This window comes from Mirounga leonina, unplaced genomic scaffold (genome assembly GCF_011800145.1).
Source record: "Mirounga leonina isolate KUSES-001 unplaced genomic scaffold, KU_Mleo_1.0 Mir_127, whole genome shotgun sequence".
Lineage (NCBI taxonomy): Eukaryota > Metazoa > Chordata > Mammalia > Carnivora > Phocidae > Mirounga > Mirounga leonina.
Window position 1 is genome coordinate 21366863 of NW_023270316.1, and position 23632 is coordinate 21390494.

Sequence of the window (23632 nt, forward strand, 5' to 3'; positions counted from 1 at the left end):
GGGAATTATTAGTTTAAATGAATAAGATTTTTAATATTATCCAGTAGTAGAGCATAGTGAGTAAAACACTCTCCTGTTAGAAGGAATTGCTTCCCTTTAGAGATATTATTGAATTTCATTGGAAGGGAGCAAAGATGAATTAGCAGCCTTTGTAACAAACCAGCAGCCACAGAAATCTTGGGAAGAGAATTGCTACTTAACCACACCTTGTATGAGTGTTTCACAGAGAGGGAAAGTCTATGATGGAAGAGAGAACATGACTTTAAATTTATTAGTTTGTGAGGTCAATGGAGTAGAGGGTCATGACAGCAGTATCCTAAATAAGAAACAATATTAATCTTACAAGCCATTTTCATGATACAATTAAATCATTAAGTGTAGCATAATTACAAATGGAGGGGGAAAACCCCACCAAGATAATGATGTTAATAACTAGTTAAAAGAGGATGTCATTAATATTAAAGGATATCCTCAGAGAACATATTTGTTGGCTTTATTCTTCTATCAAAGCATTTATATCACCAAGCATGTAATTTAAAAAGGTCCATGCTTGGTGATACAGATAACTTGATATAAGTATGTACTTTGTGAGAATGAACTATCACTTTTGCTGTATTGTATGTATTATTCCTATGAACATTGTTATATATCCTATTGTATTACATTATTATTATACTGACTTTTTTCCTTTACCTGTATCTACATAGTAAAGAATTTATATGAGAGATCTTTTTTTTTTTTTCTTTTAAGATTTTATTTATTTATTTGACAGAGAAAGAGAACAAGTAGGCAGAGAGACAGGCAGGGGGAAAGGGAGAAGCAGGCTCCCTGTTCGCTGAGCAGGGAGCCCAATGCGGGGCTCGATCTCAGGACCCTGGGATCATGACCTGAGCCGAAGGCAGACGCTTAACCAACTGAGCCACCCAGGCGCCCCTTTATATGAGAGATCTTTCAGGTTTGCCCTCTTCCTACAAATGACTTTTCATCATCGCATTTTGGACAGATGAGTTTTAATCTAAAATGTATTAAAATCCTTCAGAGTGGGCGCCTGGGTGGCTCAGTTGGTTAAGCGACTGCCTTCGGCTCAGGTCATGGTCCCAGGGTCCTGGGATCGAGTCCCGCATCGGGCTCCCGGCTCGGCGGGGAGTCTGCTTCTCCCTCTCCCCCTGCTTGTATTCCTGCTCTCGCTGTGTCTGTCTCTGTCAAATAAATAAATAAAATCTTAAATAAAATAAAATAAAATAAAATCTTCAGAGATTCTACAACTTCTTGTACCAGTGAGAATATTTAGTATTATTTGATATTGTTTGAAACTATCAGCCTTGACAAATCACTATTATTTTTTACAATGCCTTCACATGTAAATGTATTTTCTTTTTATATCAATATCACTTCCATTTCTCTATTCTCTACTTAATATTTATCAACTGTATTGAACATTATAATGCTTCATTCATTTCTATTTTCTTTTACCTTTCTCAGGTCATCTTTCTTCTAATATTTTTACCCACTTGTACTTTATTTGTTTACTTTCAAATCCCTACTTTCTTATATAAAAAGTTGGTTGCTTCCTTTTCACCTCATTAATTTTGTTTGTTAATGTAATCACCTTACTCAGTACTGTAAGACAAATGCAATTTCTTTAACATGGCCATCAAACAGACTGCCTCTTATAAAGAACTATAAAGCTGCTTATATGTGGAGGGTTGAGACATAATTCAGTTTGGAAAAACAGTGTAAAATAATAGGTTTTTAAATGTATATGTACAAAAGAAAAAGTATGACCATAATTTTTATTAATTTTGAGTCTAAAAGTAAAATGCTGGTCAATAATGAATTTTTAAAATTTAAAGATAATGTTATCCAAAAAGGCGCTTTACTGTGATAGATATTATTTAATAATGTGATAGCTCTCATTATTATAAAGTGCACAGTGGCTTAAGAGTTTAGAAACTGGGGCATGTTTCAGATATTTGACTTCAGTAAGTCACTGAATTCCCAAGGCTTCTGCTTTTACATTGGCATGAGCCGCAACACAGCCTGGATAATGTCTTGGCATCCTTCTGAGTCAATGAGGCACTGATGCCTGTCAATGCAAGTGCAATTTGTATTTGCCTATGGAATCCTAGTTTACTTGGATTCTCCTTTATGCTAGAAACCAATAAAATCATGAACTACCATTCTGAAGATCCAGAAAGCTAATCAATCTCTTTCCTGATAAGTATAAATCTTCTCTGTGTAATCTGTTTCATGCTTCACATTCATTGTTTGCTTTTCAGACAGTTATAAAGCTTTCTACTAGGAAATGTTCTCTTTCAAATTCCCTTTAAACAGAAATTCTGTATGAATCTTTTAGATACCAAGGACTTCTCTGATAGAAGGGCAACAGTTTGATATATTGTAGGATTCATTAAATAAGTAAATCACTCATTTAAAAAAAATTACTTTTACTGGTACTGTTGCAGAAGTAAGGGTTGGTGATACAATGAAACATATGACTGAGCCTACTACATTATAATTGCTCACATTCTAATGGAGAGATCCCTCAAATATTTAAACAAGCTTAAAAATCATGGAGGTTCTATGTAAAAGACAATGTGTGAGTTATCTAAATGGCAATTAATATATAGAGCCATGAAGATAGAATGATCATTTCAGGAAGAAGATATAGCATGAGCATTGCACATAGAAGTCAGACAAGCATAACACCGGAAGACATATCAATAGCTTTGTATGTCAGGGGCATGGGAATAAGTAAGAGCTATCAGAGGAGATGGAAAAGAGGAATTGTTAATGACATTTTGTATCTTGCTAAAGTTATTGGATTTTATCCTGGGGATTTGAGGTGGGGAAGTGACCCTGTCAGAAATATGTTTGAAAAAGACTATTGTATCAGCAGCATGAAGGATAAATCTGACAGATCTGAAGCCAGAAGAACATTTAATAGATAGGAGAGATGCAAAGAGCAGCATAGACAGTGCACATTAGTGAGCCTTCAAAAATGTTTATTGAGTTGAAGTGAATTAAAGAAGTTTGTTGAAACTTTCCTCTCACCTCTTATTTTTAGAAAATGTCAATAGCACCTATTCATTGGGTTGCTTCAAAGTTCCTCTGCTGAACCTCAGTGAGGGTGAGATAGTTGAAGTCTGGGTGATTGATCCATCTCATCACAGATGCTTCCAAATATCATCGAACACTTCTCTACAGATGGTTCCATTGCTCAAAATTGGCTTTTATAGGGCCTGAGTCTTATGCTGCTGTCTAATGCACAGAATAATATCCTCCTTTTCACAATGGAATTCAATAGGTACCTTAATTATTCCCTGTGCATTCAGTACACAACATGTTAGTGACTGCATCTTCTTTGATTGTTATAACCACTCTCCTTGCCTTAACTAGTCTTATGGCTCTTGTGTACTCCATTTTGTTTTCTAGGTCATCTTCAGAAAATTCTGCCAATAAAATAAATCATTTAGCAGTTCCTTGTCAATAATTTTGAAAGCTAAGATATACCAGAGAGCAAGCTGCCTACTCATGATTGAAAGCTGACAGCAGCATTTTTATTTTTGGAACATTTCCACAATTTTCTAAATGTGTCATCATAACAGTATCATATAAATGAAAAGAAATATAGCTTTTCTCATTTTACAAAGGGATGAATTTTAAGATACAAAAGATTGACTTATAAGAAGATAGTAAGAGTATTTATTTCAAAAGGAGAAAGAATATCGCACCAGCACATGATAATATTCCAACACCTCTAGTATCTATATTGGCAATAAGATTTTATTTGTTCACCTTAGGCAATGGAAGATATTATTATCCATAAACACACACACATATGTGTACATTTTCTCCTTTGAATGCATATATATTTTCAAGCCATATATATTTTTTAGCGTTGCTAAAAAACCTAGAAACAACAATGAGCCTAGTAACAGTGAGCACCTTGGCAAACAGATTGTGGTCTCCCGACAGTACTTCCCATTGAAATAAATTGGGATCCTCAAAGAAAAAGCTAAATCCAGATATAGTGCAAAAAATGTCCAAACTTGGTCTGAAACATCCCCCAAAATGAAGGAATCTACCAAAAGCTACCAGGAACATGTAAAAGGAACTCAGGGTCCAATTTTAAAAGGCTTCTGTTGTTAGAATAGGCAATTTAAGCAGACAAACAAATGGAACTAACTGAACAAATTATTGAAATTAATAATTAATAAGATATGATAAATTCATGAATCGATAATGTTACCTAATGAAAAACTTATTAGTCACATTTGGTGGATACTGGATAACCAAAGTATTCTGAAAACTGAGAAATAAAGGGAAAGACTCAAGGTTTCATTCTCACATTCTTGTACAAACTGCCACTAAATACTTGATGAATTTTTTAAAAATTAAGCATCCCAGCTAATAAAGGAAAGGCAGTATGATAGAATTGTATAACAACATAATGCAACCACTCATTTAATTACTGACATAGAAAATGATAATCTATGACTGCCTAAATTAGTAAGAGAGAAGCTAAAGAGGATTGGGCTAACAGCACTTGAACTAATTAATCAAAATTAACATTTAAAAAGAAAGAAGGAAGGCAGCACACACTATTTCTGTAACAGAAAATATAAAATACTACCTGTGACTCTTTGAGGCCAAAATATAAAATCTGAGTTGGATCAAACCAATCAGTCTATGAGTTTATTTGAAATATAGAAAATAGAGAAAATAAATGGCATCAAGGATGAAAAATCCAGAGTGAGAGTGTTGGAGGAGGTCATCCAGAAGACGTAACTGCCAGTTGACCTGTGAGCCAACCCAAGCAATCATAGGCTTCCCACTCTCTTTCCTGTCCTTGGAATGTACATTCTGCCCACCATTCCCACAGTGGGAGCTGCTACAAGGACATAACCTTGAGAAGTAGAGTGTCTGCGAACATCTTGACAGTATATGTGACTCAACCCAGTTAAGGCCTCTGTGTAAAATTTTGAGATTTGGCGAGCAGGTGTGGAGATCTACTTGTCTTGCTGCCACCCAAGATAGGCCTCCTATGTAAGTTCCTTGTTTATTAAGCCTGCCACCTACCTATAGGGAGTGGTCTCCCTCCTCCTTTGTTCTCTCCCTACCCTCCATGTAAAGGGATCAGTTTCAGATTTCACCCAGGAAACTCCCAAAGTTGCAAACTAATAATGAGACACATATGGGATAAAGGACTTGGTTTCATCAACAATAACAAATTTTTTTTAAAAAGATTTTGTTTATTTATTTGAGAGAGAGAATGAGAAAAAGAGAGAGAGAGCATGAGAAGGGGGAGGGTCAGAGGGAGAAGCAGACTCCCTGCCGAGCAGGGAGCCCGATGTGGGACTCGATCCCGGGACTCCAGGATCATGACCTGAGCCGAAGGCAGTCGCTTAACCAATTGAGCCACCCAGGCGCCCAATAACAAAAATTTTTAATTACAAGAAAAATAAAAGAAGGCAGTGATCCTATAGATTACAATACTATTCAGAAACATGTCAGTGCAGTACCAATGTGTGTACTTGTTTGGAAATTCATACATACAAAGCAACTTTAAGAAAAGAAGAAGAAAACAAAGAATAGGGCAAATGTGAATACTGACTCGATAATTATGGAACTGAGGCATTATTAATGTTCTGATGTGATAAGGGTATAAAGAATCTTAATTGTTTAGAAATGTGTATTGAATTGTTTATAGATGAATTATATGATTTGGGGCACTTGCTTTTAAGTAATCCAAGACGTGAAGATAAAACCAGATGGTTGATGACTTAATTAACTGTTGAAGTTGGCTGTTTGGTAGGTCAGAGTTCTTTATACTGTCCATTCGCTTCTACATATGTTTCAAAGTTTCTATCAAAAGAAGTTTTAAAAATAATCCCCTTTAAGTTATATCTGATCCATAGAGCAGTAGTGTTTCACTAAAAATTGATGTAAAATAATTCGGTTTCTTTCTTTACTGGTAAGACAAACAAGGAATAGCAAGAGAGAGTTTACTGTCCTTAGGAAGGAGAGGTTTAAGGACATGGTAGAGCAGCTGCCAGAATGTAGAGCTCAATTATATCTGAAGGCTCTCGAAAGTCACATAGACTGTGATTAAATATATCATTTATCTTTAGTTCCAATTAATAGGAACTTTGCTCTGGGTTGTGATGGAGGAGGGTTGAAGTTCACCAAGACTTGGGTAGCTCAGGTACTGAGGGAACAGATCAGCTTACTGGAGATATTAGGCCATCAAAGTCACAGGAGGGTATTATGCTGAGCGAAATAAGTCAATCAGAGAAAGACATGTATCATATGGCCTCACTGATATGAGGAATTCTTAATCTAGGAAACCAACTGAGGGTTGCTGGAGTGGTGGGGGGGGTGGGAGGGATGGGGTGGCTACATGATAGGCATTGGGGAGGGTACGTGCTATGGTGAGCGCTGTGAATTGTGTGGGACTGTTGAATCGCAGACCTGTACCTCTGAAACAAATAATACATTATATGTTAAAAAAGAGAAAAAGAAGAAGATAGCAGGAAGGGAAAAATGAAGGGGGGAAATTGGAGGGGGAGACGAACCATGAGAGACTATAGACTCTGAGAAACAAACTGAGGTTCTAGAGGGGAGGGGGATGGGGGGGATGGGTTAGCCTGGTGATGGTTATTAAAGAGGGTACGTACTGCATGGAGCACTGGGTGTTACACGCAAACAATGAATCATGAAACACTACATCAAAAACTAATTATGTAATGTATGGTGATTAACATAACATAATAAAAAAAACAAGTCACACCATCCAAAAAAAAATAGCAGTTTGTCTCAATGGGGGAGAAAGATAAGATTAAGTAATTGTCCTACAACTGAATATGTTAAGAGCAAATTATTTATATAGATAGATATAGATATAGATATAGATATAGATATAGATATAGATATATAGATATATCCACATAATCTCCAGGCTCTAGTAAATACCATATTGTAGGTACTCACTATATATTCTCAATATTGGCTGAGAGAATAATGACTTGGGAACAAAATAATAGAGAGTTAATTATCTTCTTGTGATGAGGAAAGCAAGAGCCACGGAAGTAAGGGAATACACACAGAAGCCCAGTCTTGAGAAATAAGATACTGTGAAGGTAGGAGTGCTGTGTTGCAGGTAGAAAATTGGGGCTCAGTCATCACCCTCTGATTTATGGCAATAAGGAAAAAATGTTGGAGCCCAGGGGTTCATATTGGATAACACAAATCTTGGGTCTGGACATTTGGACAAGATGCAAAATCACAGGACAGTTCTTTGGATATAATTATGATTTCTCATGGTCAGAATTTACTCAGAAGCATGAATACAATTAAGCCTGGAGCTGAAAAGATTCTTTGGACCAAGATAGCTGGAGTTACTGAGAGAAAACTGAAGAGTTGGAAATATATCAAAGACATGTTTCAGGTCCTCCAAAGTTGCCTCTAGCCAGTCCAGTTACTTACTACATTTGTAAACATTTATTGTGTAAACGTTGCTGGTTTCTTTTTCTGTCTTGAAAGAATCCTATCTTCTGTTGTCTGTCAAATCAAAGACTTGTTTATTTTAGTGCTCCACCTGAAGTTTATAACAATTCCTTTTTCCTATATTTTTTGAGCTTTTAATTTAATTTCCGTTAATTTAACATACAGTGTGTAATAATTAATTTTAACATTTTCTGGAAGCATAGCATGGTGGAATATTAGAAACATAAATAGCCATAGCATTATATAATAAAAGAATATCAAAGAATAAATGAAGTATATTTATTTAACTTACTTGTAGTTGGTTAACAACTCAGTGTAGGAATCTATGCAATTTCTGACATTTGCAGAAACATGAAATTTATATCATCTTAGTAAAGGGAAATGAATTTTAAAAAATTAAATGGAGTCAAGGTCACCAAAATTCCATTTCCCTACCTTGCTCCAGTATGAATGATTTCATCGCTGCTGCAATTCCATTGAAGAATAAAGCACTGGTAGATATACTCTTTTTTTAGGATTCATATAGAAGATAGGAATTCAGACAAATAATGAGATATTTTTAAATCAAAATTATTGTTAATGTAACACAAAATAAAATATGTAGAAATTTCAATTTTATGAGGTTGGAAATTTTTAATTTAAATGTTAATAATTTAGAATTTGTACTATACTTTTCCTTAAGAGGAGAGTCTTGTTAGGATATAGGTAACTGGTGTTGCAAAGAACATAAGTCTTTGCCATTAGCAGCAAGGGAGGTTGGGTAACAAAGTTCCTTGCTTATACTTTGAAGAAGGACTTATTCTTTAGTTAATTCCCAAGGAAAGTGTATTTAAGATACTGGCAAGTCATGAAGCGTGCGTGCTAATAGCACTTACCCAAGGAAATTGACCAATCTCTAAAATTTTAATAGATAATTTAACTTGAAAGCAATCTGAGGATACAGGTGATATGCAATTGCAATTTTATTGAAGACTGTGGCTTTCCACTGTGTTGATAGCAGTTTCTTGAATCCATTGCTTAGTGCGGTGGTGCCAGTCATGTCTCAGACCAGGGCAGTGTCAGTGGGGTCGGGGCTTTGATGTCTTAGGTGGGATTCCCTGAGAAACAGATTCTGATAGGGAGATATACCAGCCAAAGTTTACTGGGGAGTGCTTTTAGGAACCATAGTTTTAAAAGAGTGAAAGATGCAAGATTGCAGAGAAGAAGCTGAATTGACATAAAACTGAATAAGAACACCCAGCTTGGGGCGCCTAGGTGGCTCAGTTGGTTAAGCAACTGCCTTCGGCTCGGGTCATGATCCTGGAGTCCCAGGATTGAGTCCCGCATCGGGCTCCCTGCTCGGCAGGGAGTCTGCTTCTCCCTCTGCCCCTCCCCCCTCTCATGTGCTCTCTCTCATTCTCTCTCTCTGAAATAAATAAATAAAATCTTAAAAAAAAAAGAAAGAACACCCAGCTTATCCCACAGGGCACTCCAGAGCTGAAATGACAATTCAGAGTTTTTCCAAATTAAGATAAGGGGGCCAGGCTTTGTATGCCGTATATGTCATTGAATATGGGTTACTTCTAAAGTGGGGTACAAACTTAAGTCAGATAGCTACCTTGGCTAAGGGCAATTCCTTGCGATGAACTCATCTTTGAGCCTTCAGCATCCAAGAATGCTGATATCTTGGGCTTTAGAGGGGGAGATCTGAGTATGTATGGAGCAGTGTTTGGATGTCCCTCCTGGTTGTATAACCTCCAAATGTATCTTTCTGGCCCTCCTAGAGATTGTGAGAATTCAGAGGCTTAATCATGTGATTTTTGCTGTAGTAATTAAAATAGATTATGTTGTATGCTAGTAATAGTCCTGACTGATATAATATTGTTTTTCCTTAGATTATTCTAAATTCTTTTTTTTTTTTAAGATTTTATTTATTTATTTGACAGAGAGAGACACACAGAGAGAGGGAACACAAGCAGGGGGAGTGGGAGAGGGAGAAGCAGGCTGCCGGCAGAGCAGAGAGCCAGATGCGGGGCTCGATCCCAGGACCCTGGGATCATGACCTGAGCCGAAGGCAGACGCTTAACGACTGAGCCACCCATGCGCCCCGATTATTCTAAATTCTTACATGAGGTATTTTTGCCGATGTTAACTGAAAATTAGAATGTATCATCATTCGTGCAAAATCCTTTCAAGATTTTCTAATAGTTATTGATGGAAAATGAGGAATAATAGGAGTCATGTATATTTCCATTTTTCTGTACATTAGAGCTTATAAATGAAGACTGGGTGCTACAGAGGCATTGAGAGCTTGTTGTAGACATGACACATTTGTCAACTCCCCTTATGCTACAACAGGTTCAATCCTCAACCAGCACTAACAGGAGTTAAGAAAACCACAGTGGGGATGCATTAGTTAAGTCTTCACAAAAAAGAAAGAAAAGAAAGATGAGATATCCAAATGGAGCAGCTAAGATAAAATTGGGATACTTGTTTTTGTTTTGCCATTTTTTCACAGGAGACAAATACAAATCGGGTAGAACTAAGCCAGTATCCGCTGATACCATGGTATCAGATATAAATATTCAATGCAATCTCTTCCCTTCATTATTTCCTGTTTTCTTCACCCATGTTGTTTCCTTATAGTTTTATCATCTCTTCTATTCTGAAAAATAAGGCAATAAGAAAAATGTTTATAAATTGCCTCCATCTCTTGAATATTCATTTGGCATTTTAATTACCTTTAATCTTTTGTATTATTTTGTTCCAATATTAAATTTCTCCATTGGGTAAAACTTGGAAAATTTAAAAAACAAAAACAACAAACAAACATTTATGGAATCCCAATAAGACACAGAAACACTTTAATTCGTCTCCAAAATTTAAACAAACAAAGTCAAGCAGGTGGATTTTTTTAGCTAGATTTATTCCAATTTGCTCATTATCATCTTTAATCTAGTGGCCTCCAATTCTAATGCGTGACTGTTGTTAAGATAGTAGGAATCATCTCTTGGCCAGATCAACACAATGTGTGGGAGCAAGGGAAAAAAAAAAAAAGAAAATGGTGTCAGAAAAAAACTTGACATGTAGAAGAGTATTCTGGAGAACCTTGAGAGGAATTTGAGTAGTCATTGTAGAGGAAGAATTGGCAGGAAGCTTGAGGCTCAGGAAGGCCTGTGAAGTGTAGACAGCACTCCTGATTTTCAAGTGATGTGGGCTGCTGATAGGGCTATTAAGCCTATGAAGGAAATCTATGCAGCCCCTGCTGTTAATCCATCTGCAGAAAGTTTCATATGCCAGTTTTCTTAATTAGAGTGGACAGAGAGGGGCATCCTGTTGAGATTAAGTCCACAGCACAATAAAGGAAGAAACTGTTTTCACTTATTTGGTGCTACCAAGAAATGTGCTAATTACCAAGATAAGATAACATTTTGTATGTCTGATAAGTGAAATTCTTAACAAATGAAAAGATTGGAGATGATCTTTTAAATTTTTATTCAACAAGGAAGAATGCAACCTACTGAGAATGCTGATTGAACTAACTGTTCTAAGTATGTTTACTTCATCTCTAACCCCAATTTACATAGAATTCCACTGTGCTAAAATGTGTGATGGACCTTTTCCATCCTAGAAGGGGAATTTATATTATTTTCAACAAGGCAAAGGTATGTTTTATAATTTTGTTATTTAAGAAGTGTGAATGTCATTTATGCTTATGCTAGAAATCGAATAACATTTTGAAATACAAGAGGATCTACATGGTCATCACAAGAAATGTTTGATATTGTGGTATCAGGTATAAATCTTCAATGCAATCTTTTCCTTTCATTATTTCCTATTTTCTTCACCCATGTTGGTTCCTGGTAGTTTTATAATCTCTTCCATTCTAAAAAATAGGCCAATATGAATAATGTGTATAAGGTGTGTTCATCTTTCTGACATTCAGTTGGCACTTTAATTACTTTTAATCTTTGTATTATTTTGTTCCAATATTAAATTTCTCCATTGGCTTTTGTAATTACATTGTCTGCCTTTGTGATTTAAGTAAGTATGCAAAGATTTTCTTTTTTGTGAGTGTCTTACACTTTTTCAGAGTATTTTCAATACTCTAGTTGGTGTATTTGATTTTTCCTTAAAATGCCATTTAAAAATTAGCTTGATGAAAAGACTAGATTTATAATTTTTCCGTTATTATTAACATGTTCACTTCATGTTTTCATTAACATTTGAAGAATAAAGTAATATCTACTTTAAGTTAAATTTCTTCTAAAATTAGAAGACATTTTAAGAGCTAATTAATAGATTATATTATATAACCTATAATTATTTATATTCATTAATAAATGCATATATATAAATATATACTCTGCAAAAGTAAGTATATAATAAATATGTTAACTATAGATATATAGTGATTTCTAAGTACTACATTATATATGTAAATGTATTGATCAACAGATAGAGATATAAATAGGTACAGATAGATATACATATAAGTTACATATATTTCTTTCATGCAGCACATTTTGTTGTCATCTACAGAGTCTCATGTTTATGCTCATTATACAGAACATTTATATGCCAATATAATTTGTAAAGCACATGCTCAATTTATATCTCTGTTCCGGAAACCTAAATTTGACTCTGATACTTTTTTTTTTTTTATATCTTAGGTGAGCAGAATGGACTTTGATTTATCTAGAATTAAGCAGGGCTACATATTTACCTCATTCTTAGTCCTTTTGGGGACAGTACCACCCCCTTTGAGATCACATGATCTAGTCCAGTAAGATTTTAGGCAAGTGGGATTTTTGAAAAGGACTTGATGCTGAGGAGATTAGAGAAATAAATACCCAGATATCATGGAAACTGAGAGTTATTCTAAGGTTTTTGAAACTCCTTGGGTAAAGGCAAAACAGTAGAAAGTTGTGGCATACTTAGGAAACACGAAATAACTTAGTTGAAAAGCATAGTTAAAAGAGGAACAAAGTAGGGGAAGTTTGATAAAGCATTTTTACTATATTGTGGAGGTACAGAATATTAGAGAAAGATTACATTAATTTTCAGACAAAGAAGCACACTTTAAAATGATTCATCTTGACTTTACATTCTAAATCTATGGAAATGGTTAACTCACATAGGGTATATGTATCTATGTAATGATGATAATGATTTATTCATTTTCAGGGTGTTCAACAATTATATGGAATAGGATATTAACATGAACTGCCATATATGAATTCCTTCTAAATTACTCCTCCTCACCAGTCTAAAATAACCCACTGACTGTACAAGGAACTCAGTCAAATATGGGGTAACAAAAACATACTTCTTTCAGTGTGTGTTTATGAATAATTCCTGGCCTATTCTATTGTCTTCATTCACATCGTAATAATATAATTTAATTGTAGTTTTTAGCCTACAATGATGAAAATCACTTGCATGTCAATCATTTTATAATTATAAAATATTTCAGATAAATAATCAGCAAATGAAAATAAAATTTATTTTTCTCAACAGAGTAACAATTATTTTTCTCATCCTCATTTTTATAATGGCATTATGATAGATTTTGATTTCTAGGCACATTTCCAGACTTTGCCAATCCCTGATATTAACGAACAAGTCATTCCACATGCTTTGGTAGCGTATTCTGAAATAACAATGTACAAAATGTAATGACCTAGATTGCGTGTGTTTCATTTTCACTAGATAATTCTAGATTTCAGAACTTCTCAAAATATAGCAGGTGTACTTAGATCCACCTGAGTCAAGTTCATACCTGGGGCTAGTTGGTACCCAGTGCTGGAGGCTTAGGCTGTACAAATAAACAATGCCGGGGGCTGGACCAACATGATATTCTTTACTCTGTAATGATGATGAATACAGATTGTTGCAGTCAAGAGACAGAGGCTCTCTAATCATTTTTTTTTTCTTAGTTTAAAATACACAGGATGGATTTTGCTAAGGGAAGCGTAGAACATAGGAGAGACGCCCATGGATGTTTTTCTTTTTCTTATCAGGTCTCATTACCTTCTAATAGTGGGGAGAAATTAGTCACAGAGAAAAATAAATGAGGTTGGTAATGACAGAGTATCAACAACAATTAAAATTACTCAGATGGAACAGGTGTGTGTGTGTGTGTGTGTGTGTGTGAGAGAGAGAGAGAGAGAGAGAGAGAGAGAGAGAGAGAGAGAAAGGTTGTGCCTGTAGGTACAAATTGCATTATTACACATGCACACATATTTTACAACTAATTATAAACCCCCAATGGAAAAAAAATCTAGTATCTATGTTTTATTTTAGCTATATGTTTCCTATTTTATAATGGAAGATTTGTTTCTTACATAATTTTACAAGAATATCTAGGGTTTGTAACAAATTCTTAGTGAAACCTGTCAGTTTGATTTAAATTGGAGTTAATGCAGTTCTGTTTGTTACATAAGCTAGCAATTGTTATTGCAGCAGGTTTCTGTCAAGTATTGGCACTTTTAAATTGTTATCATTACTGATCTACATGGTGGTCATTTATTCAATCACTGCCACCAATTTAACATTGAAAATAAATTTAAAAATTGCATATCTTAATAATTTCAAGTCCATTGCTACTAAACCGATTAATGTAAAAGCATATATCATCTACTGCAATGAATTAATTACAGTAGATTTAGGAACACTTTGTTGTATTCCTGTTCCCTTTGGTCCTTTCTACTCTAATTTGCCTATCATAGTTTTCTTTCTTTCTTCCTTCCCCACTGGCATTTATTTACCCTTCCTTTACAGGATCCTCTCATCTCTTCGGGATTCACTACTTTGCTTCTTTCCTTTCTCGTTCTCATCACCATGTATTTATTTCTCCCTTATTGTGCATTTTCTATGCCTCATATTTTCTTCCACTTCCCCTTCACCTTCATTAAATACTCTCTTCTCTTCTTCCTCCATTCTTCATTCTTTTTTCTAGTAAAATTGGAAGACCTTAGGTCAAGAGGAATGATTTTTAATTTTTTTTGTTTCCTACACTTAGCAAAAATGTTTGGCACATACAAATTGATAAATAAGGACTAATATTTGTTCTTTCTTTTGGCAGTATACTTTTTAAAATTTTGGATAGATTTATTTATTTTTTATTTATTTATTTATTTTTAATTTATTTTTATTTTTCTTTGTTATGTTCAATTAGCCAGCATATAGTACATCATTAGTTTTTGATGTAGTGTTCAACGATTCATTAGTTGCACATAACACCCAGTGCTGTAATGATGTACTGTATGGGGACTAACATAACATAATAAAAATTAAAAAAAAAAAGAAATTGAAGTGAGAGAAGATATTGAAGAAAAAATGCATGTTAGAAGATAGAAAAATAAAATAATTGCAAAATAGAATTCATTTGGTTGGAGGTAGAAAAAAAAACAAACACCCAAGTGCTCAATCAGATCATGTGCCCTCTTGAATGCCCGTCACCCAGTTACCCTAACCCCCCACCCCCTCCCCTCTGAAACCTTCAGTTTGTTTCCCAGAGTGTCCAGAGCCTCTCATGGTTTGTTTCCCTCTCTGATTTCCTCCCATTCAGTTTTCTCTCCCTTCGCTTGTGGTCCTCCATGCTCTTCCTTATGTTCCACATATGAGTGAAACCATATGATAATTGTCTTTCTCTGCTTGACTTATTTCACTTAGCATTATCTCCTCTAGTTCCATCCATGTCAATGTAAATGGTGGGTATTCATCTTTTCTGATGGCTGAGTAATATTCCATTAAATATATGTATCACATCTTGTTTATTTAATATCTTTTTCAGGTCCGCTCTTGTGCTAGATACTAAAGATAATAGAGCGATTAGATCTATTCTTTCCCTATAAGGAATTTGCTAGCATAAAATTATGACATGGTTTTGCTAACCACAAATATATCCACTCTGTATCATTTGGCCATTGTTTGGATGCATTCCAGCTGCAAAGCTTACTCATGAGAATTTTATGTCTCCTTAGTTCTGTTGCCCAGCTCTTATCTGAAATTTAATTCAGAAAAACTGATTAGAAACTTGGCTTTCACTTGGTTCCTCTGTCAAAACATCAACTTCAGTACTAGTAACTGCTACCCTGTATCTGTCTCCTGAATTTATACTTGCTGAGTAGGAACACCAATAATCCTGGAGTTCTGTTCTATACACAGAAGTCTTACTAAGATTACTATGGTTTAGGATTTATGTGCCAAATAGGAACCCTCCCCTACAAGGATACCTGAAGAGGAGCTTAAGGAGAGAAAGAACAAAATATTTAGGTCAAGAAAGAAACTTGTAAGTAAAACCTTGATTAGAAGATGTGCTTTAGTCTTATAGTGAAAACTAGTTGACCTCCTGTTGCAAAATATAAACAAATATAGATCTTTGATTCACACGTTCGATTTTATGTGAAAGAAAATAGGGAGTCCTCAACCGTGTTCACTTAGTCAATTAAAAACAACACAATACAAGAACAATTGATACGAACAATCAAATGTGTGACAAAGGTATATTTTTAGTATCTCTGAGGGGTCTATTGTCTATCAGTTCCCTTCCCCGTATGTTTTTTAGTGTGCAGTATAAAGAGGCACAATGGACAGAAGCAGTTGTTGCCAGATTGTTTTTTTTTTTAATAAGTCTTAGGCGTGACATTAAGAGAAGGGATTAATCCATATGTAAAATGACCCAGAAAGGATTTTTCATAAACTGTATCCCAACAGCTGGAGCTGTGTTCTAAAATGATAAGCTATGACTAGGCCTGTATTAATTAAGGAGGATTGGGCAGAGAGAAATGTGCTGTGACTATGAACTTGACTCAGCCATTGGCATATGACATGCAATGTGAAATAAACCTAGTTGCAGGACTTAAGAACAATTTGAGTTTACCCATAACCCCATAGTGTTTACCACATTGTATCAAATATGTTATATTTCAAGCTGGTTATACTTCAATCAAACCATCAATGATTCAATACCAAGTAAAGGAAATTGCCAGCATTATGTAGAAATAGTTACATAGACTAAAGAGGTTGGTGACTCCAGAAATAGCAGAAGGAAATGCAGAATTATGGCAGTTTACACTCAAATAACAGTGAGAGGTTATCTAATCTTTCAGTGCCAAGATCTATTTAAGGTCCTAATGGCAGAGTGAAGTAGTGCAGAGGACTTATTATCCAAATAGGGATGTAGAAAAAGAGAGTAAAACAGAAACATGTCTTAACAGCAACAACCAATCAGAGCATAAATCTAAAATGAAGTAAATATGCACAATTACAACTGTGATAACAATTTTACTAATGTTTAAGATACTGGATTAGAATTACTAAAACACACCATGTATTAATGGGCTGAATTTTCTTCCTGCAAATTCGTATGTTATAGTCCTAACCCCAGATACCTAAGAATGTGACTGTGTTTGGAGATTAGTGTCTCTGAAAAGGCAGTTAAGTTGAAATGAGATCATTAAAGCAGTCCCTAGTTCAATTTTTTTTAAGTTTTTTTATTATTATGTTATGTTAATCACCATACATTACATCATTAGTTTTAGATGTAGTGTTCCATGATTCATTGTTTGGGTATAACACCCAGTGCTCCATGCAGTACATGCCCTCTTTATTACCCATCACCAGGCTAATCCATCCCTCCACCCCCCTCCCCTCTAGAACCCTCAGTTTGTTTCTCAGAGTCCATAGTCTTTCACGGTTCATCTCCCCTTCCGATTTCCCCCCCTTCATTCTTCCCCTCCTATTCAATTTGACTGCCGTGCTTACAAGAAGAGATTAGAACACAAACATGTAAAGATGGAAGACCATGAGAAAACACCTTCTACAATCCAAGGAGATAGAACCTCAGAAGAAATCAGCCCTGCCAACACCTTGGTTTCAGACTTCTAAACCTTCGTAATTGTGTGAAAAGAAATATCTGTTGTTTATGCCATTCAGTCTGGGGTAATTTTTATGGTGGCTCTTGTAAAGGTTATTATAAGCCAAGGAAATGAAAGCAAGATTACCCTATATGCAGTAGTTAAATTGTTCCAATTGTGCAGAAAAGCTAAACTGTAGAAGAATAATCCTCTCTTGGGCAAAATAATTCTCTTTCATTTCCATGGGCCTACCTTTTAAAGTCTCTGAAGTCTATTGTCTAGCGTTCCCCTCTCTATGTCCCTTAGTGTGCAAGAGTATGTTTGAAATGTTTACCCCGGTGGTTCTAATAAGATGCTCATCACCCCACTGATCACCACACCTGCTTTAAAACCACTGTTCCAATTTAAAATGGTAATGGTGGGAATGAGAACTGGAGTCATAATTGTCTGGCCCCTGGACAGTCTACCTAAAATTCCCCATTTTTCCTGCTCCCATTCTTCTAGTCGTCATGATCCATCCAAACTCTTCTATGCCGTGTCTTACCTTCTTGACTGCTTTGTACGTCAACATCCAGCTATTATCCATCTTCATATTTTCTGGGTGTCGTATCTAAAATGCCACACTAACTATTCGAACATTGCTTATTATTGGTTTCACTTCCAATGGACCTCATTACAGACTTCATTTTGACCTCAATAGAAGTAGTCATTCATAAAAATCAAATGTATTTTCCATTTAACCAAGAGATTAATTTCTCAGGAAAAGTACATTTGCTTGGTTTTTATTTTAGAGTATCAAATTACATATATATATATATATATAATAACTCGGGATATTTATACTTATAAATATTTATATGTGATATATTATTTCTATAGTTATATATACAAAAATAATTAAAATATAAATATACTATAAAGATGTTGAATTTTTACTGACTTTGAAGATCCTATTTCTACTCTTTACAGTCAGTGTGATAGAAGTAAATTTAAGAGTAAGTTAAAAACTCTAAACCACATATGGCAAAGCAAGATTTTCATTTTGCCTCAACAACTCTTCTCCTGTTTCTGCTTGACATGGTGAGAGTAAAGAAACATACTCCAGGGGCATGATTCATTGAAGTGTTGCTGTCAGTGTGGTCAACATTCCAAAGGAAATGGCTTGTTTTTTGTTTTGTTTTGTTTTGTTTTAAGCTGTACTTTATAGAGTATGGGAGTTGAAATAACACAGTGGGACATGGTGAAAAACTGCTGCCAATCATCCAAGGTGAACCCAAGATGATGACGCCCTCCAATGAAGCAGAATAATTACTGACGATGAAGCCAGAAGAATGACCAAGATCTCAAGCACCTCAGGGTATAGGATAGGAGGAAGGTCTCTGGGGGAGGGCAGAGGAGATAAAAGACTAAGGGAGAGAAAATAGAGCAAGGTGATGGAAAAACAGACTCTGATATAGACATCAAGGCTCGGCAAATACCATTTAAATGGGAAAAAAAAAGTATTTCTCACTTTTTTTTCTGGATTCTGTGCAAATTAGAGAGCTTTTAATATAAAAATGTTTTCTTTCGAATAATGGACTCTATATACCCTCCTGTATCATGTTGTTTTAGCTACAGAATTGGTGATTCATGCAAAATTGAAAACAAAATTCAAATTGAATTTTGTGTAATAACTGTGCATAATGGATATATTAATGGTCCAAGGATTTGTATGTGTGTTTTCAGCCTGAAAAAATCCTTTAGCCTTACTTTCTTATATTAATTGAGAAAATGGAACTGCCTTCCATCTCTATAGAGGTTACAACCATACATTAAAGTATAAAGAGCATTGTAATGAATGCCAGTCTTTTGTGAGATCTTGCTATTAACACAAAGAAAAAGAAAAAGAAATAAAGACTGCATGGCACTCCTTAAAGAAAGTAATTTCTAAAATCATCATCCCAGTGTCAGTATTACAATTTTCAATATAAATATGCATCATTTTACAAAATGATGATGTATTCTTGAAAAGTCATGTATATTTTTACATCCAAAGAACTTGGGCTATGTATTAAATTTATTTAGGAGAGATCTTAAATTCCAAAGTGAAATATCTTGCAAGGTAAAGAATTTTATTTTAAAATAAATATTAACCTGATAAATTACCACTGTTAAGGCTTAATTTTTTACACACTAAATCTGCTTTTAAAAGAAAAATAAAGGGGTGCCTGGGTGGCTCAGTCGGTTAATCATCTAACTTCATCTCAATTCATGATCTCAGGGTCCTGGGATTAAGATCTGAGTCTGCCTCCCTAATTAGCAGGGAGTCTGCTTCTCTCTCTTCCTCTGCCCTCCCCCTCCCCCGCTGCTTCATGCGTGTGTGCACCTTTCTCTCTCAAATAAATAAATAAAATCTTTTAAAAAAACAAAAAAATAAAGATTAAAAAATAAAAAGAGAAAAAAAGCCCTTCAAGTCCTAGACAAGATGAATTGATATACTTCTCAGTATACTTTATGCTAAATACACCTAAAATGTGACACCAACTTAAGACTCTAAAAGTGGAGAGAATACGATGGACCAGCTAGGGACTTTGTTACAGAAGAACAACATCGCAGAGAGTTCACTGGCTTTTCTTTTTGCCTCACTGAAGAAGCCTACAACCTACACCCAAGGATCATACTGGAAAAAAACAAAAACAAAAACAAAAAACAAACTCCAAGTAAAGCTCTTTCTTTCCAGCCAAAGGACTGGGGAAGGAGCAGCATAGGACAACAGAAAATTATATTTTCTTTAATCTAGCCAAACACATGGGAAAAACTTGTGGCTGCACTAGACACACATCAACACAGGCTATGTGGGAAGCGGGCTTCCACCATTGCCTGGCTGTAAGAAATACCCCTCTCCTTCCCCACTGGAGTGGCATGGGAAGAGGCCTAATGAAAGCCAGAACTTTTACAACCACCCAGCAGTGCAGACCCACCCCCGCACACACACACCCCTCCATTCCCACCCTCCAGCCTCCATCCATTACTCCCAGCGAAGGCCTAAGGGTGGTCTGGACTTCTACAACAACCTAGTGGTAATGAGGTGCCCCTTCTGCTTCCCTCTGAGATGACGTCCTAGGAGGCTAAAGGAGAAGACAGGAATGGCACCCCCTTCAGTGGATGAAGAGTACATGAGGGGGCGCCTGGGTGGCTCAGTTGGTTAAGCGTCTGCCTTCAGCTCAGGTCATGATCCCAGGGTCCCTGGATCGAGCCCCGCATCAGGCTCCCTGCTCTGCAGGGAGTCTGCTTCTCCCTCTGCTGCTCTCGTGCTCTCCCTCACTCTCTTTCCCTCTCAAATAAATAAATAAAATCTTAAAAAAAAAAAAAAAGAGTACATGAGACCCCTGTGTACTATTTTTGCAATTCCCCATGGATCTAGAATTACAAAAAAATAAAAAGTTTTAAAAAGGAGAAATGCATTCATTAAAGATTTTAATGGTTGCTCCAACCTGATTTTCAATAAACTCCTTCACTTTTTAAATTTAGATGAAATGAAATGAAATTAAGTGCAGAAAATATGTTCAAAATTGCAAGGTCTCTAATTCTGTTAGCTGCCTCAGCACACACATTAATCTCTCCCTTTTTAAGAGACCACATTAAATTAATTTCAAAGGAACGTTGGGGATCTAAACCAACCACATTTACATAAATAGGACAATCAGTAGAGGGGAGATAACAATACATTTCTGGAAGATAAAAAGCAGCTTGAAAAGACATAACTGATAATTCAGGGAAGAGGGGATGTCAGTCTGACTCTTTTCTGGTCGTTGTAACATGTGAGAAGGAATCCATTCTGTGTGTCAGACACCCAAAAAGCCCAGGTTTCAACAATTCTGAGACATATTTGGAGAAAGGGTTGTTTAGAAAGTTTGGAACTATCCTTGAAAATGTAGAAACATTTTAGAATAATAATAAAGATATACAATGGGAAGCCTGTAAATAAGTAAGGATTTAAGGGTAGAACAAAAATGAAATGGCAAATTTGGGGAGAAATTTTGCTTTAAAATACCACTTGATTTATTCACAAATATGTATTGAGAACAAAAAAGACAAAATGGCTGAACTCGAGAGTCCTTATTTTAAGATGGGAGGAAAGAGATAACAAAAATTGATTCATAATTTTCAGTTAAGTTCATTGAAAAAAATGGGACCTATTTTCCTTTCAGTTTTATGAGTATTTGCTTCATATTTGTTGATACTCTGTTATTAGGTACATACACATTTAGGATCGGTATGCTTTCTTGATGAATTTACGGCTTTTACATTTTGGAATGTCCCCCTCTATCCCTAGAAATATACCTCCGTCCACTATTTCAGGTTGCTTTTTTCTTTGTCTTTCCATGATATATCAATTTTCCCCAACACTTTGCTTAACATGTCCAGAGCAGCCTTGCCTTATTTGATACTATTTTAGCCCCGCTACTAAAATATGATTCTTCTGACAATCCTTCCCAGTGCCATGCGTATTATAAGGTCTCTCCACTCTAGCTGGTGGAAACACAAAACTATTCTCAGCCCTGTGGAAGCTCAAGGTATTTTTGATCCACCGGGTGCCTCATGGTTTGTTTTTTCCTTGTCTTGGGGAGTTTCCCCTCACAAGGGTAAAGATCATTTCTCAGCAAGACAGAACGGTATTCCTTAGTACACTCCTGGAGCTCTCTTTCTGTATGCAGCTTTCTCTTCTCAGGTACTCTGCCCATCAAATTCTAGCTACCTTTGCCTTCCTGAATTTAATGTCATTATCTCCTCAGTTCAGCAAGACTATAGGGTTCTTTCTAGATTCTCCCTACTTGTGCTGCAGCCTGCCAACCACCTACCAGCAGTAAACTGGAATGTCTTATAATGTTTAAGACACATCTGAGAATAATTGAAAAGTAGAAAAAGAAGAGGAATGTTAGAGGGTTGCATATAAAAGCCATTATATTATGTAATGGGTAGTCTGGTTAATGAGATTAATACAGGAAGCACTGAAACTAGTTTGAATGTAGTCTTATTTTTATAAGTTAAATGAGTCAGCTTTTTGGGAATTACAAATAATAAGACTATTAAAAATGTTGTATCAATCCCCCATCCTGAGTTTCTCCGACAGCTGACTCCTTTAGTCAGTTGCTACGTTATCATTTGGTCTTCTTCCATTACAGTTTTAAAAACAGTTCTACCATTCCCAAACTGGGAACTAAAGAACCACTGGGGGTGTGCCCCTTTCATATGTGAGGTGATTCACCCTAGAAGAGGAACTGTAAAGTCAGGGGAAATATGTTATATCTCAGGCACACATTCCCAGCTGAAGTCAAGCAAGTTTTATCTCCTACCTACTCTCACATGCATTTTTTCCCCTTTGATAGAGACCTGGCCTCTAAAGTTATAAACTGTTCTCATTAGCATTTAGGAAAAAATTACATTTGGTTAAGCATATTATCCCCTTAATAATATTGTATAATTTAAAAATACTAGCATAGCATTTCTCATTTATCAGGCACAGTTTTAAGTACACTACAAACAATATTTTTTTTTTATTTTAATGCATACCATTCTTCCTGTACGGAAAGAATCATATTATTCTTGTTTGTAAAACGAGGAAGCAGACACAGAGACTTCACTGACATGATCACGATCACAGTGCTGGCAACAGAACTCAAATCCAGACAGTCTGCTTCCAGAGTTTATAGCTGAAACATCTACATAGGTTAACACCAGAGCAAGGTTTGCTTTTGATGCTATGCTTTCTTTTCTGATTTTATTGGATCTTCTTTGAACTATTTTCTTTATTTCTCTGACTCTCTGAACATCCCTACAATTGATACAGTTGATTTCAGTTATTATCGGTAGTTATGTTGTATACATTTACCACGGACACTGAATTAACAAATACTGAACCATTGCTCCTAAGTGGGGAATGCAGGGTAGGTTCCTGTGAGCCTCTGGTTATATTTTCATAAAACAGTCAATAAATAACCTTGTTTTATGTGTGTTTTTGTTTAAAAACACTTTAATATATATTGGGTATACAAATTCATTAATATCAAACTCATTGCCATCAGCACTATAATTCATGACTGAATGAAGCTTATCTAACCTGTTTATTTTCTTACTAAGATATATCATAGCATTTTTGCATTTAGGAAAACTAAACAACACTTAAGCACTATGATTGAGCCATTTTAAACAGTGAAATCACCAACAAAAAAATACAAAATTGTAAAAAAAAAAAAAAATGACACTAAATAGACCATGAAAGGGACACTATTTTTATAGTG